Source organism: Pinus tabuliformis, chromosome 6, assembly GCF_031772625.1.
Source record: "Pinus tabuliformis cultivar Carrire ecotype Pingquan chromosome 6, CPIR1, whole genome shotgun sequence".
Classification (NCBI taxonomy): domain Eukaryota; kingdom Viridiplantae; phylum Streptophyta; class Pinopsida; order Pinales; family Pinaceae; genus Pinus; species Pinus tabuliformis.
The window spans coordinates 814,546,858-814,554,291 of NC_142292.1; the positions used below are offsets into that span (position 1 = coordinate 814,546,858).

Here is a 7,434-nt window from a genome sequence, read left to right on the forward strand (position 1 = left end):
GGTGGAGGAGGATGTAAGGACTCGCGGTCCGGGTTCCTACCATTGTGCGAAGTGCGAACGAGCTGTGGCCAAACAAGTGAGTGTGCAAGGCGAAAATGCACATGGAGAAGGTTGGTTGGGCGAGTTTATACCGTGGGGACGAGTTGGGTGAGTCACCCACGGGCCGACCGAATGTTGGTGGATCGTTGGACGAGTTGAGGGGGCGGTCCCGTGTGATGGGCGGGCCGACCCACCTCATGGACGAGCTACACGCTATGGACGAGTCAGCTGGGTGAGTTTAGCATGGGTCAGCCGGGCGAGCTCACCATGCCCACCACCCGTATATATTGTTGAACAAGCGGATGAGTTTTGGCATTGATCAATCATTCGATCAATGCATTCAATCATCAAGTTGAGCATCCAAGGAAAGGTGCGAAGAGGTGCAGGTCGAAGTGTGGAGGAGCTAGCGAAGGAGGCATAGAACCGAAGTTGATGCCCCCGCCCACCGGGCAGACCCACACGGAGGTCGCACGAAGTTGGTGAACGAGTCGGGTCGCATGGAGGCACCTGCGGTTGGTTGGATGAGTTTGGTAGGAACGCCGCACGAAGGCGTGCCCGCCGGGTGAACGCGGAAGTGATTCGGGTGAAGGGCCTCACGAAGGCGCGCCCGCCTGTCGATCAAAGGCATGGGTGAAGGGCTACACGAGGCGCCCGCCCGTCGGTTAAACATGCGGGTGGAGGGGTGCAAGAAGGCGCCCACCCGCCAGTCGATAACTCAAGTGGAGGGCTGCACGAAGGTGCCCACCCGTGGTGAAATGAACTTGGGTGGAGGGTGAATGAAGGTGCCCCCCCCCCCCCCCGTGGTTGAAACGAACCGTGTGAGGCTACACAGAGGTGTGCCTGACAGTTGGAAAAACGAAGAATTGGCTAAATGTGGAATGTGAGAGTGACCACCGTTCAAGGCGTGCACGAGGTGGGCAGCTCGTGGGCAAGACACGAAGTCTTAAATTTGTCTAAGTATTAAACTTGAGGTTGCCAAGGTATACTTGTATTTTTATGAAAGATCGAAAATATATTGAAATCAGGCAAGACTCTTATTCAAGGAGTTTCCCCTCCCTTGATACTGTTGCAATTGTGTTCTTTATGTATAATTGTTGTGGATAATGAATGTGTATGGGTGTTCATTAGTATAAAGGCTAATAATAATACTTGGTGAAGAAAAAATAAAACTAAGTATCGAATGTTAAGGCGTAGTCCATGAACATAAGTATTGGTGAAAAGAAAGTGTTCTGTGGTGCTGCACCTCGCTATAAGCGGTTGAAAGACTATTGCAGGTGTAGGGGCGTGACAAGAGGGGTCCTGCTGAAGAAAACAACAGCGTGCTTCGGCTTCTCTTATTAACGAAAAGAAATATTAGCTCTGTGAATCTATAGTCTCAGCTAAAAATGGCGATAGGAGTTATGTTTGGCAGATTTGACGAGGCTTTTGGCCTGGATGGATTCAAGTCTTACCTGCGGAGTTTATTTCCACTCTGCTGTTTGTGTTTGCTGGTGTTGGATCTGCCATGGCTTACGGTCTGTGCTGTGCTGACCTGGATGAGTGCTCAGAGTTTGCTATGTGGTTTTAATGTTGGTTTCTTGGTTTTGCCAAGTCCATCCCTGTTACGTAATGCAAATTGATTTTTGTTCTCCAGTGATTGTTTTATCTATTCCGTTGTTTCTGATTGAGTAATCTTGTTGTTTCTCCATTTGTCTGTCTCTAAGTATAAATTTTTTGTGTGTTATGTATGCTCTGGTCTAACAACCGATATCAGAGCGAGGTTCGAATATCCACTGTACAAGCTGCTTAGTGCCATCGCCTTACTCTGGCAGCGTTCGTTAAAACGTTGGTTTTTACCCCTGGCACTATTGAAGGATCTGTCCAGGAAATAGCTGAGGAACATTGGAACTAAAAGACAATTGCTGCAAGAAAAACAAGGTCGTGGACCTATGTTGAAACGTGTTGCTGGAGTTTGAAATGTGGAGATTCGTGGAGTTTGGAGTTGAAACGTGGTGTTCCTAAGTTTTTTTTTTTTACATAAAGCTTGCACGTATACGTCAAGTTTTTTCTCAAACCAACATATGTATGTGTGAAATGTGAAAAGGTTAAAACATTATATATGTTTTTCATATTTATTATGAAACATATATAATTATATGTTGGAATTTTGAAAAGTATATTTTAAAAGGAAAAGGAATTTTGAAAAGGGTATTTTAAAAAGAGGAAGGTCATTATTACTAAATTTTAAAGAGTAATAATTAAAGTTTTATTTTTAAGTGGAGTTTTTGTGTTTTGGGGTGTGAATTTGAAAATGGAGACAGCAGTTACAGATATGGAGAAGTTGAGCGGGGTTAATTTTGCCCTATGGAAATCACAGATGGAGGATATACTGATTTTAAAGGATTAATATTTTCCAATTGAGGGCACAATAAAGAAACCCTCATCGATGACAAGTGAAGAGTGGAATAAGCTAGATAGAAAAGCAATTGCAACAATCCACCAATATTTAGCAAAGAATGTTTATTTCAATGTGTTTGGAGAAAAGACGGCAGAAGGATTATGGAAGAAGCTCCATGATCTATATGAGAAGAACACAGCATCAAACAAAGTGTTCTTGATGAAGAAGCTTTATAATCTCAAAATGAAGGAGGGTGCTTCAGTTGCTGAGCACTTGAATGCATTTAATATTATTACTAATCAACTTGCCTCTATTAAAATCATTTTAGATGATGAAATTAGAGCCATATTGTTGATGTGTTCTATGCCAGACAGTTGGGAAAATTTAATTGTAGCTATGAGCACTTCAGAAACTATAGGGACCCGAAAGTTTGATGATGTCAGCAACAGTTTAATGAATGAGGAGTTGCGACGCAAGTCAATCGCGAAAAAACAGGGAGGAGAGGCTCTAGCTCTAGCTGATTGTGGTAGGAGAATGGATCGAGGCCGGCAAGGGCAATCAAGATCGAGAGGCCGATCAAAATCAAGGAGAGGCAGAATCATTTTCTTTCATTGTGGAAAACCCAGGCACATGAAGAAAGAATGTCGATTCTAGAAGAAAGGACAAAAGGATCAGAGACCGTCCAATACAAATCACAAGTCATCCAGCATAAATGAAGGTGAGACTACTGCTGTAGCGACAGATGGTGATGTGTTGTTTACTATTTCAGTAGAGGATGCATGTGTATATACATCTAGCAGTAGCTTTGATTGGATCCTTGACTTTGGGGCATCTCACCATGTAACCCCATGCAAAGATAGTTTTGTTTCATATAATCCTGGTGATTATGGTAGAGTGCATTTGGGGAATAATCATTTTTGCAGTATTGTTGGAGTGGGAGATGTCCAGATCAAGATGAAAGATGGACAAGATATATTGTTGAAACAAGTCAGGCATGTACCATAAATTCGCATGAGTTTAATCTCTATGGGACAACTGGATGATGAAGTCTATTCGACAAGCTTTGGAAAAGGAGGCTGGAAAATTAGCAAAGGTGCATTGGTCGTAGCCAAAGGACCCAAGACAGGAACATTATACACATTGAAGACATTGATAGGAAAATCAAATTTAGCTACTGTCACAAAAGAAGGAAATTCAACAGATCTGTGGCATAAGCGTTTGGGTCACATGAGCGAGAAGGGCTCAAAAATCCTTGTTGGTAAAAATTTATTACTAGGTTTTAAATCCTACAATCTTGATATTTGTGAGCATTGTATATATGGTAGACAAAGAAGGGTTTCATTCCTTAGAGGTGGCCATGACAAAAAGAAAAATGTGTTAGAATTGGTACACTCAGATGTGTTTGGGCCTGTTAACATCAAATCATTAGGAGCATCATATTTTGTAACATTTATAGATGATGCATCCAAAAAGGTTTGGGCATATCCTATGAAAAATAAAAGTGAAGTGTTTGGAATATTTCAAAAATTCCATGTTGCTGTTGAAAGAGAGACTAACAAATTGTTGAAGTGTTTAAGAACAAATAATGGTGGAGAATATTGCTCAAATGCATTTAAGGAATATTGTAACAGGTCTGGCATAAAGCATGAGAAGACTGTGCCTGATACTCCTCAACAGAGTGGTGTCGCAGAAAGGATGAATCAAACCATTATGGAAAAGGTGCGAAGTATGTTGTCCAATTCTGGTTTGGAGAATAATTTTTGGGCTGAAGCAATTAGAACTACTTGCTACCTCATAAATAGATCTCCAACTACAGCCTTGGATGGCGGTATCCCTAAGAAGTTTGGACTGGTAAGAATTTGAATTATTCTCACTTGAAAATCTTTGGATGTGAAGCATTCGTACATATTTCCAAATAAAATAGAACTAAGCTAGATGATAAATCTATGAAATGCATTTTTTTTGAGATATGCGGATGAAGATTTTGGTTATCGTCTATGGGATCCAGTCAAACATAAAATTATTAGAAGCAAGGATGTTATATTTAATGAGTCAGAAATGTTCAAGAGGATTGTAGGTGAGTTGGAGGTCAAGAAGGTTATTGACAAGTTTGAAGAGCAGTAGGAAAACATACCACCAATACAAGAAAATGAACAGCAAATTCAGGAGCATGAAGAACAACAAGTGGAAAATGATGAACAACAAGAAGAAGGAATCTTGCAGGAACCTTTACAGGAGATTCAACCTGATAATGCACCACCACAGTTGGTTCGCAAATCTTCTAGGCCTCATAAGCCTTCACAAAGGTATCCTCCTTCAAACTATTTTTTGTTGACTGATGAAGGTGAACCTAATTGTTTTCAAGAAGCTTGTAAAGTCGAGCACAGTAAAGAATGGAAGAAAGCAATGGAAGAAATGAACTCTTTGCAGGAAAATAAAACTTGGGAGTTGGTAAACCTCCCAAAAGGTAGAAAGGATCTACAAAACAAATGGGTGTATAGGATTAAGCATGAAGGTGATGAAAAGGAGAGGTGTAAAGCAACGCTGGTGGTGAAAGGTTTTGCCCAAAAATAAGGTATTGACTTCACTTAAATTTTCTCGCCTGTTGTTAAAATGTCATCCATTAGAGTCATTCTTGGTCTAGTTGCTACTTTAGACCTAGAATGTGAACAGTTAGATGTAAAAATTGCATTCCTTCATGGTGAATTGGAGGAAAAAATTATATGGAGCAGCCAGAGGACTTCATAGAAAAAGGCAAAGAAGGCCTTGTTTGTAGGTTGAAGAAGAGTCTCTATGGAAACAGGCACCTCGACAATGGTACAAGAAATTAGATTCATTCATGTTGGAACATGGTTTTCAGAGGTTGGAAGCTAACCATTGTGTCTATATCAAGAGGTATGATCAAGGAAATTATATCATATTATTGTTATATGTGGATGACATGTTGATTATTGGACATGATAAGAATAATATCAATAGGATGAAGAAAGATTTGGGTAGAAAATTTACAATGAAGGATTTGGGACCAGCACAACAGATATTGGGCATGCGGATTATGCGTGACAGGAAAAACAAAAGGTTGTGGCTATCACAAGAAAAATATATCAAGAAGGTGCTTGACAGGTTTAATATGAAGGATGCCAAACCATTTGGTACACCCCTTGCAACCCACTTCAAGCTGAGTACTGAATTATGTCCTAGTGATGACAAGGAGAAAGAAGAGATGAGCAGGATTCCTTATGCTTCAGCAGTTGGCAGCTCGATGTATGCCATGGTATGCACACGACCAGACATTGCATATTCAATGGGAGTAGTGAGTAGGTTCCTTTCCAATCCAGGAAAACAACATTGGCAAGCAGTAAAATGGATTTTAAGGTATCTCAAGGGTACTAGTCATTATTGTTTATGTTTTGGTCATGATGAGACTGTACTTGAAGGATTTACAGATGCAGATATGGCTGGAGATATGGATACCAGAAAGTCCACTAGAGGTTATTTGTATACATTTGCAGGTGCAGCAGTATCTTAGGTATCAAGGCTACAAAGAATAGTAGCCCTCTCTACAACAGAAGCAAAGTACATCGCTGCAACAAAAGCTTGTAAAGAGATGTTGTGGATGCAGCGATTCCTAGGAGAGATAGGAATAAAGCAGGACAAGTATGTGTTATATTGTGATAGTCAGAGTGCCTTTCACTTGGCGAAAAACCCAACATTTCATTCAAAAACCAATCACATTAAGGTACCATTGGATCCTGCATGTGTTGGAAGAAGAACAGTAATCCTTGGAAAAGATCCATACAAATAGGAACCCTGCTGATAGAGGCATGGTAGGACTCAGTGTGACTTGATGACTCTTATTTGGCTTCAAGTGGGAGAATGTTAAGTGTGAAGCCAAATTCACGCAAGATTCTAGATTCTTCTAGATCAGATCTTTCTAGATCTCCAGGATTCTAGATCTTTCTACACCGCCATTAGTTTCTAGATCATTCCAAATCTCCATCTAAATCACATACAGGATTCTAGACCCTTCTTCTACCTCTATAAATTTGTAATTTATTTGGCTAAGGAAAGCAAGCCAAGGTCCAAGCCTGTTACATAATGCAAAGTGATTTATGTTCTCCAGTGATTGTTTTATCTATTCCGTTGTTTCTTATTGAGTAATGTTGTTGTTTCTCCATTTGTCTATCTCTGAGTATAAATCCGTTGTGTGTTATGTATGCTCTGGTCTAACACAGACTTTGCTATGTGGTTTTAATGTTGGTTTCTTGGTTTTGCGGCTGATAAGGTTTTGGTTTTGCAGATAAGTTGACAGACAGCGCAGCTCTAGATCCAGCGGGGCTCGTCGGTGTTGCGGTCTACCATGGTTTTGCTCTATTCGTGGTCATGTCCATTGTGGCAAACATCTCCGATGGCCACGTCAACCCAACTGTTCTGCCATAATCACATCAAAATCAAAATTTATTTGTCTACGCATTTAATATTATAGGTTAAAGAGTAAATATATGTTAAGAATATATTTTTTGTTTTTATGAAATTTGGAATGATTTTATAATATAATAAATTATTTAATATTTAGGCCGATAGGCCTAATGAGTTTAGTAGTCTCATTCTCTGATTAACATCTGGCATATGGTTATGCTTGATATTTGGCCTCTGTTGTTTTGACATCTAGATTATGTTGTTTGACATCTGGCTACCATATTTATGTTGTAGAATTATGCTATCTCCAAGACCTCATGACTACATTTCTGTTGTGGGCAAGATCTGCTTCCGATTTCTGATTTCTGCTGTGCACGATCTGCTTCCATGAAAATGAACAATAATGCTGATGTCTAGCCTTACCACTCATTAGCTACCCAACCCTTTGTACACCGTGTTCAGTATAACAGAGCGGCCTGTGTTCAGAAGTTCAATGCTCAAAATCCTATTCAAAAGTTCAGTGCTCAAAATCTCAAAGACAACCCACACAACCCATGGGACTAGAAAAGAGGCTTGTGTTTAGTATAGCAGATTCGCTG

General features: G+C 40.4%; 1 pseudogene; it reads left to right on the forward strand.

The window, feature by feature from the left end:
• Positions 1 to 1,424: 1,424 nt before the first annotated feature.
• LOC149261289 (putative aquaporin TIP2-2) lies at positions 1,425 to 6,856 on the forward strand (annotated as a pseudogene).
• Positions 6,857 to 7,434: the final 578 nt, after the last annotated feature.